This window comes from Xenopus laevis, chromosome 6L (genome assembly GCF_017654675.1).
Source record: "Xenopus laevis strain J_2021 chromosome 6L, Xenopus_laevis_v10.1, whole genome shotgun sequence".
In the NCBI taxonomy this organism is placed as follows: domain Eukaryota; kingdom Metazoa; phylum Chordata; class Amphibia; order Anura; family Pipidae; genus Xenopus; species Xenopus laevis.
The window spans coordinates 119,606,943-119,617,496 of NC_054381.1; positions in this window are offsets into that span (position 1 = coordinate 119,606,943).

Consider the following 10,554-nt stretch of genomic DNA (forward strand, 5'->3'; position numbering starts at 1 on the left):
CCTACAAGTTACACAGCAAAGATCTGATTGGTTGCTATGGACAACATCACCAGAGATGTTTTTCTCCAACATTGATATACACCCCCAACTTTTGGGGTTGAGTTGGGGAGCAACACTAGCATGAAAAATGTTCATGGGGTGCCAAATAAGGGCTGTGATTGGCCATTTAGTAGCCCCCTATGTGGACTGTTAACCTACATTGAGGCTCAGTTTGGCAGCGCACCTGGTTTTATATATCCAAAACTTGCCTCCAAGCCTGTAATTCAAAAATAAAAACCTGCTTTGAGGCCACTGGGAGCAACATACAAGGGGATGGGGAGCAACATGTTGCTTACAAGCTACTAGTTGGGGATCACTGCCTCAGAGTATCTGCCTAGCAGTGTAAAAAGGTGACAATATCTCAGAAACAACTTAAACAGAAAATTATTGTAAATTGTGTTTTTTGCGGCACTTTTTCCAAGTCACACAGCTTTTTTTTTTTTTTTTTTTTAACAATACATTGGCGTCTATGGCCATTTTTTTCACAGCAAAACCTGGTGAAAATTTTTGCCCATCACAAATGGTCACACATGTAGATAAGGATAAGTAGTTTATTTATACAAAGTTAAAAAATGTGTATCATCTCGATCCACCCTACGCGTTTCACACCCACTTAGGGCACTTAGTCATGGGCCTTCAATCCCCTTCCTATAGATCCTCAGTAACTACTATCTTATTCCCATTACCTCCACCAACATTCATTCTCCCCTGTATGTCAGATGCTGCTGTGGCCCCTCCACACTGCAGTCTTTTTGGGTGGGTTGCCTTGCTTGGTGGAAGGTTTAATTTGTTCCTATGGGACTCAAATTAGATTATAGGAATAGCAACTTCATTACCGGTATCACTGAGTAAGAAATGTACAGCGTGTGTACTTGTTCAGATTTGTACTGTAGTCTGTGAATTTCAAACAGGAAACCCTCCAGATGATATTTAATTACAACTTTTGGAATTCCTCAATAGCCCAAGGTGTGGATGCCACTAACTGTTTTTATGACATTCCTGGTTATAGTCAATTCATGATCAGCGATTCCCTTAGTCCATGACTTCCCATTTTATGTATATCATATACTGCAACACCATTCTCTACTGTTATAATATGGAATAGAAATTTTGAATCAGAATCTGGGCTAGGCCTAGTAGGGCCTGGACAAACCTGCCGGGCAACAGGAGAGTAACTAGTGAGGACAATATTGTGTAAAATAACATCAAATACTCCTTTTTTTGACTTTCTGTTTATGGGGTCAGGCTGAAAAAGATCATATATTTTTTTGGGTACCCTCCTTCCCCCCTACATTTCCTTACATATGGCACATAAACTATAATGTGGGCTCATGTGTAGGGCAATATAACAACTCTATTTTCTTTTATTAAGGTTCCCTGGGCTTGTGTAGTGTAATGTATTTGCTGCATCATATTCGTTCATTGAAATTTAATTTCCCGCCGTATGCAAATTATCTGACGCTAGCGAAACTTCGCAATTTAGTGAATTAGCGTTGCCTGTGCGAAGTTGCACCTGGCGTAGTAGCTGTGTATACAATAAAACAGGTCTGTGCTGGCATTTCAAGTACACAGAGGCCCAAACAGCCCCCAATAAATAGTGACTGTCAATGGCAGCCTGTATGGCATGTGCCAGAAGCGAAAGGTTTTCAGTCCTGGCCTGCAATAGAACTTTAGAATATCAGGGTTTTATCGGGGTCCTATACCCATAACAGATGTATGGAGATAGGGTCAGTGACCCAGGAAGCAGTCACTTCCATCTGTACTTGACACTTTATAACCCCCCATTGATTAATGGTCAGGGTAAGCAGTTACCCTTGGGTCAACAGTTGCTGCTGCCCAAAGAACGGGGGGTGGGGTGGCAAGGGACCTAGGAAGGGCTTCAAATTAATGTATGTATGGCTTAGTACCCATGAGGACAAGCCAAAATCTATTCCTTTTAGCATGTTCATATCTCTCCAATGGTAGAATATAGAACCACACAGTTGGATTTCACCGATTATTTAATGTGATGCATAGATATTGAGCCCTGCATAATGCACTGGAATGGAATGGATTACATGGCAAATGCAATGGATACATACTCTTAGCAATTAAAATGCTAAACAGGATGATGATTATTGCTGCAGCAACATTGCTTTGTTAGATGATCCACAAACATATTTTCTTGCCCTGTTTTTTTTTTTTTCAGAGATGTCAAACCAATGACCCTATGCTCCTTTGCTTTTTTGCTAATGTGTGTGAATATCACAGAACCTGCTCAAAGCAACCAATTATTTCTGTTTTTAAGCCCTGTAAACCTGATTTGAATTTGAAAAGTGATTTTCTTCCCTAAAATAGCGCACTATAGTGTATTCATTTATCTCAACTTGCTAATATTTTACAGATAGTTTTGAAAATCAATAATTTCATCTCTTTTTATTAATTTCAACATATTCATTACATGCAATAAATCACACAAAATGATATCCAATGTAAAAAGGCAAGCATCCTTTTGTATAGTTAAAAAGAGAAGCAAGTGGTTTGAACAGTGCCTCGTATTCCTTCCCTTGCACTATACACGATTTATGATCTTGTTTGAAAGCAGATTTTCCCTATCGTTTTGTCTGGCGGCTCGTAACTTCAGTGTCAGCTTTTCTGCAGCCCAGAATGGTTTAGAAGAAGACACTTTTTTTATGGAAAAGATTAGCATTTTGTCAGATTTGCTTTTCACTTTCCAGCTTTTGTATAGAAGTTTGAATCTAATTGCTTGAAACGTCTGTACATTTCCGTCAGTGTAACCTTTAAACTTTCTATCACATTTGATATTTAAACCTCGTTTACACTACACATTTGTGGACAACTGACACATGATTAATAGCTTCAGTTGCTTTCTATTTTGCAACATTACTCGAGCTTCTTATTTGTCAGATACTGTATCAGAGCTCATTTCGGAATATTATACTGCATGAAATCTTTGTTGTATTTGTAGATCTTTCAACAGATTTATTGAAAAATAAAACATTATTTTGCTCTTGTTTTTTGATAAATGGAGTCGGACAGGAAAAGCTTTCCTGGTGTTTGGATCCATTGCAGGGGTAAGCACTGGATTTCTGGGGGTGATGTGGTTATACAAATAGGAAAAAATATATGAAGCTTGTGTCACGTATTAATGATTAGAGCAAAAGTTGTGCTCACCACTAATTTTTAAAACCATTAGGCGGGGGTGCAATGAGGCTGTGACCACAAAATACATATAGACAAATACAAGAGTCCTCTGCACTCAACCCATTATCAATATATTTAAGACAGAGACATTTTGTGCATACTGCTACTGAAAAATGCCTTACCCTTTAAACAAAACCGGGATTGTTTGTCCATATATTGCAATATATTTAAGCTGGCCAACTACGTCAGTCATCCCATATCTGGCCAGACATATGCTCAATTTTATCTGATTCATTAAGAATTCTATTGCTTCATTATATATTTTACAAAGGGACTACGTTTTACCTGCAACTGCTTTCAAAGTAAAATTAAATATATTGATAATGGGTTGAGTGCAGAGGACTTCTTGTATTTGTCTATATGTATTAATGATTATATATGCTGTCTACCCAGCAGTATTTGCCATTAATTTTTATAAAAAGATATATTCAGATACATAACATTGTGTAGGATAACCTGTTATATTTTATTGAACATTAAAGGAAAACTATACCAATGAACAATGTAGGTCTCTAAAAATATATTGCAAAAAACAAATCATATTCATGTAAATAAACCATTTTCATAATAATATACCTTTTTAGTAGTATGTGCCATTGGGTAATTCTAAATAGAAAATTTACATTCTAAGAACTATGAGCCGCCCCCTGGGATCACGGTGCACACAAAGAAGCCAAACAAACCATGCATGTTAAGTCACATGAGCCAATTAACAGACAGTTATATCTTTGGCTTCCACACTTTTTCCTGTTACAGTGCGAGCTGCATTATTTCTGGTCAGGAGATCTCTGAGGGAGCACATAGACCATCACAAAATGGTGGCTCAAGGCTTTATTCCAGTTTGGTAAGATTCTTTATTATGCCACTTAATATGATATAAACTGTTTATTTATTTGGGGGTATAGTTTTCCTTTAAGATTAAGGTTAAAATAAAATTGGTTTACTTTACCCTTTGATGCAGTTTAAGTGTGGTATATAGAACAGATAACAACAGAAGAGGCATATCTCTGTTCCTGTTTCACCCCCTTTCATTTTCTTCTCTCTGACCCCCCCCCCCTGCTACTTAACTGTAAAAAAAATAAGGAATTTAGGGAAAGACAACAGAAGGGCAGTGATTGGTTGTTGTAGACATTCAGCAGAATGTCTTTGTGGTGATATAAGTCATCTCATCAACATGAATGACCAACCTACCCTGTCTTTTCAGCTCTCCCTGACAAAAGTTATGGTACAGTGACTATTTGCAGGCACAGTAACTTATATACAGTACTTCACCTGATGCACTGCCTGCCAAGACCAGGTGTAGCATTGTATTCTCCTTCAGAAATTAGGCCAGCTGGTGTGGTGGCCACATGATGTGACACTGTAGAGACCTTGCACAGCTGTTGAGTATCTTTTTAATGGAAAAACATAGAGGGTAAAACTATTAGCTGACATTGTAAAGAGCATGAGTGACTTCGCTGGTGAGGAGGATAAATCTCTCACAACAGTAATCCCTCCTCCTGTATCTGACTGGATGGCATACATATGACTTGTTATGGTGATCAGGGTTCGTAATGAGTTTGAAAAAAAAATTTCCATTAGGAATACAGATACTCCAGTTCAGGTCTGGACTGGGAGTCAAAATAGGCCCTGGCATTCCAAGAACACAGAGGCCCAAAAAAGCACCCACCATCCCACTAAATAGGGACTTTCTATAGCATCTTACAGCGGCCCCTTTGGCATTTGTGAGAACCCACAGATTGTCAGTCAGGGCCTGTTCCAGTTGATAACACAAACCCCCCTAAAATATTGCAGCATTTGTATAATACATGTTAATATATGGGGTTTCCATAAGACATTTTAAATTCAAACAGGGAGAAGGTGTTAAGGGGCAAAGTACTAAACTTACTGAAATACTCACTTGTGGCTTTTGTAACATGGTATAATGAGATCCATATAGTCTTCCAATGCAAAAACACTAAAAAGCATGCCTGTTAAAGGCATAAGTGTACATCAAAGCTCAACGAACCATAAAGGGATTTTAAAATTGCTGTACAAACATGCAATCAAGTGCCCATGTGGCCTCTTTTAAGTAGAAATGACTACAAAGAAGTTAAAAATAGTTATGATTGTCAATTTTTGCACCCTTTTTCATGTCCATCATGAAGTCCAAAACAAAAATATTATGTGAAGACAATATTACGTTAATATTAGTTAATATTAGTTATGCTTCCTATGTCTTCCTATACATATGTCAGGGCTAACAAACTTTAATACTTTGATGCTATTTGTATGAATCTCTTGCCTTCAAATTCATTCCCTGAAATAAATGACAGTAACAACACAACAACTGTAGGCCAAAGCTCCATGGGATGCCATCACTTTGGCAATGTGGATGTTGTTATGGTCAAATAAGAGAGCTTGTTGTCATGAAAGTGAAGTGAATGTGAACTATTCAAGCACATTTTCTCATTCATTCTACAGAAACAACATCACTGACCTATGGCTAGTTATGTAGAGTGCCATTTTATTATTACTCAATGACTGTTGCTTGGGAAGCTCTCTCTACAAAATTCACAAGGGATATTCTCAGCCACACTCATCGGGCTGCAGCCAAAAGGACGTGGAACAGCATATTCATAGACCTTTTTGCCAATCATTATGGCCTTGAGAACATCACCCATTCATAAGCCAATCTACCTACTTTATAAATTTATATTATATTTATATATGACCAGATACTCAGTTTTTAAGTCTGTGTCCAGTTGTCACACTAAAGTTGAACTCCTGTGTTGAAGTATTGTATTCCTCTCTGACAAAGGACAGAAATGCAAAAAGCTTTAAAGATAGGTAGATGTGTCAATATGTAGTGGGTTTACCAGGCCCGGATTTGTGGCAAGGCCGCATAGGCCCCGGCCTAGGGCGGCAAAAAATAGGGGCGGCATGCCACCCAGCCGCATTATGGGGACGTTCACGTCCCCATTCAACTACACCAGCTGCGCCGGCGTTTTTTCGCTGGCGCGCTGGGAAGGCGGGCGCTAGGACCACGTGGCCGCCCTAGGGGCGGGCGGGGAAGAAATCCGGCCCTGGGATTTACCCATGATTTTATTGAGAAAATGCTTGCCTTGAAATATTGACCCTAAAGGGTGAATGTAATAAAAGTCAGTAACCGAAAAACTATTCGCAATGCCTTTGTGCAAACAAATTTTCCTTTGCGGGAATTTAATATAGCTTTTGCTTACAAGGAAACTCTTTAGCGACCACTTCCAAGAAAGTTTGCAAATTTTATAGTTTGCACCAATGCGCAGTGAATGTAATAATAACTTCTTACTGAAAAAGTTTCTATATTTGCTCCAAAAGATTACAGCACCTTTAAGCACTTCTTAAAAGGGCGCAATTAAAATACACAATTCGTTTAACAAAGAATATTACATTGCGAGATGTGAATTTTTATTCTTATTGGTGCAAATTGTTTTTCTCTTTGCGACTTTTATTACATTCCCCCATTAGTGGCTTATTAACTTCGAAGATTGAGATCTTTATGTTATTTTTTTTTTACATTTCTAAAACCTGCATCCTAGATGGTTTAAAGTGGCAAGATTTTTATTCTTTCATTTTTTTCAGGATTGTCTTTTGAAAAAACATGATTGACTAAAAAAGTCTCTATCTCTAATCTCTCATCTCTAAATAAAGCCTAAAATTTAGTAATAAATGATTTAATTTTAATGGCTTCCAAACATTATACAATTTTAAAAATGAATTTGTTTTAACCACTTTATGCAACGGAATCAATCTTTTTATCCACATTCACACTAGTGTTTAAATCCATGTCAAATTCCAGATAGATGCTTTTTGATCGCATAACACACCAATCATTCTTACACAGGCATCGGAAGATATTCTTCTCTGAAAAAATGTAGTCACATCTCTTTTTATTTATTAGCTTTAGGAAAATCAATGTATTTATTATACATAGGAAACTTCACATTTGTATTGAAGCTGCAGCTATTGAACTGTGGAAACCACTGCACTGTTGAGACTCATTGTAAAATGGAAGAACTGCTTATTTTGTCTTCTGCTGAAGATTAGTGTATCTGAATTACACACAGGAACTTTGTTTTTTACTTTAAATATTCTTTTGCAGTAAGTTCAGCATATTATCTTAAGTAAGAAATTAAAAAGTTGAAAAGAAATTGTAGCGCAGGCAGGGCCGCCATTAGAAATCACGGGGCCCCTTACAACAAAATTTTTGGGGTCCCCTGGGCCCCGCCCACACTGACGACCAAGCTTCACTCCATATCCCGCCCACTACACATCGCAGTTAAAAGACCACACAGACATTAGCGCTAAAAAAGTAACCCCCCACACACAAGTTGTAAAAAGCTATTGATGGTCAGGGCCCCCTTATAAAAAATTGGGGCCCCAAAAAAAAAATTTTAATTTTTTTTTTTTTTAAAACCATTGGTGGCAGGGGCCCCCTTATAAGTTAAAAAAAACTTGGAGCCCCAACAAAAAAAATGTAAAAAAACAAACAAACATTGGTGGCAGGGGCCCCCTTATAAGTTAAAAACAAATTGGGGCCCCAAAAAAAAATTTGAAAAAAATAATTTTTTTTGGAAAAAAAAAACATTGGCGGCAGGGGCCCCCTTATAAGTTAAAAACAAATTGGGATCCCAAAAAAAAAATGTAAAAAAACATTTTTTTTGAAAAAAAACTGGTGGCAGGGGCCCCCTTACAAGTTATAAAAAATTGGGGGCGCCAGAAAAACAAACAAAAAAAAAAACAATGGTGGCAAGGGGCCCCTTACGAGTTAAAAAAAAAATTGGGGCCCCAAAAAAAAATGTTTTAAAAAAAAGATTGGTGGCAGGGGCCTATAGAATATTAAAATAATACATTGGTGGCCAGGGGATTAAAAAAAAAAACCACACAAACTGGTGTTCAGTAGGATTGAACTCATGGCTTCAGTACTTCAACTTCGCCTCCTTTCGTGACTTCGGGTCTTTTCACCGATTCAGGACTTCAATTTCGGCTCTTTTCGTGACTTCGGGTCTTTGCGCTGCTTCAGGACTTCGGCTTCGGGTGTTTTCGTGACTTCGGGTCTTTTCGGCGCTTCGTGACTTCGGCTTTTTCCGTGACTTCGGGTCTTTTCGGCGCATCGGCTTCGGCTTTTCGGCACTTCCGCATTCGGCAACGCAAGAGGCAAGACGTACGGCTTGGGCGCTCCTAAGGGGGGCCCGGATCTTCAAAAAATGCAGCGCTGCCGGGCCCCCCTTCATGCCCGGGCCCGGTACGCTTGTCCCCCCTGTCCCCCCCTGATGCGGCCCTGAGCGCAGGTGTGGGAAATGTCTGCTAAAAATCAGCAGCTTAGTTAGGATCAAGTAGAAGTTACTGTTTTATTATTACAGAGAAAAAGGAAATCATTTTTAAAAATTAGAAATTCACTTAAAACTAATTCTATGGGAGATGGTCTTCCCATAATTTGGATCTTTCTGGATAATGCTTTTATTTATATGGGATCCCTTACCTGTAATTGGAAAGGAGTTAAAGCCTATAGGGTTAATTTACTAATGGTAGACTCAAGAGTTGGGCTTATTAATAGGCGCAACACTGCTTCAATAACATTTTATTCAACCAATGATTTGTGCTCCCAATGTTGCCTAAGGGCTTCAGAGCATTCGGTGTACAGTACTCCGTATCTCTTGACCTAACCACACAGTGTTTGGTACACCATGATTTGGCTCTCACCTGTATGCAGGCATTATCTAAATAAATAATTTAGTTAATTTCCACGATTTTATTGAGTCATTACTCGTGTGTCCAACGTTTCGGCCCTTGTTGGGGCCTTTATCAAGGATAAGATGCAAGTTACAAAATTGTGATATATAGTGAATAAAGTACCCCCTCTTGTAAAATATAAGGATATTATTAGTTACCGAGGAGTTTCATGACCATATAAAAACACGAGGCCGAAGGCCGAGTGTTTTTATACAGGTCATGGAACTCCGAGGTAACTTCTAATATCCTCATATTTTACAACTGGGGGTACTTTATTTATTATAATACACAAATTTTAGTAAGTCATGTGACAGAAATGACATCACTACTCACCGTTTATAACTGATGACATCACTACTCACCGTTTATAAGGATATAATTTACAGGATATTCATGGCTTTTGTGTATTATATATATATACACACAACCCCCTTCCAAAAAGGTGCCAAAATGACGTAATAGATTCCTTATCTATGACATCATTTTGGTGCCTTTTTTGAAGGGGGTTGTTTGTATATATATATATATATATATATATATATATATATATATAAAAATCACAATAAATTGTATGGAAATAACTGAAGTGCTGGTGTACTTTACATATTATGTAAATAGAATCAATATATATACAATGGAATCTCAAACTGAAGCTAAGAAAAACCCCAAATGATCATTTCCCCACCTAGACCTCATCTCACTTTTACTATTGACAAAATACCCATTAGCTCTGATTTCCTTGGAGAAATTTTTAACTATCCTCTGTCCTTCTCAAAGTTGTTGCATTTTTCATTTATCATGTTCACCCCACATTACTGCAAGCTTCTTCTGCTAGTGACTGTTCCAGCTTCCCCTCTTCTCTGTACATGCTACAAGAAGGCTTTGGTCCTTGCCTAAAGCAGAAATTGCTCCTCTATTATTGACTTTCAAAGCCCTTTACACATCTACATACACTTCTTGACATTTCCTTAATTCTTCACACTAGTGTTTCACTCTGAACACATTCTTTTGATGTCCCAACTAAAACTTGCTTACTTGCTGCTCCATATCTTTTCTCCACTGCAACAACTGCTCCACAACATAATTAAATGCCTTAATACCATAAAACATTTAAACCTTCAAAACTCTTGGGGCGGATCTCCACCAAGATGCAACACTGATCCCCTTCCTTTATTCCTGCATTGACAGGCACAGCATTGGCCTGTTAGTACACATACAGGACAAATTTAGGACAGGAAGATTTTCATGCCAAGATTTCCATGCCAAAGTCTGTGCGCTAACAGTCTGGCATAAAAAATGTAATCTGATATGGCTCTATCTCTTAAGACAAATGGGATGTGAGGCTAGTTTTAAACCCCTATTTGAATACCTTTTTTTGCAAAAAAAACACCATAGGGAGTCCATTTGGGGGAACCATGATAGCAGCGGAACTGGGAAAGGAATGTTTTCATGTTAGCTTTGATCCCATGTACTCATCTGGTTGATTAATACCATGGATGGAGCTTTTTAAGCTGCTAAGCCACCTGCAAATGCACTGAAGCTGGTGAACCAGCATTT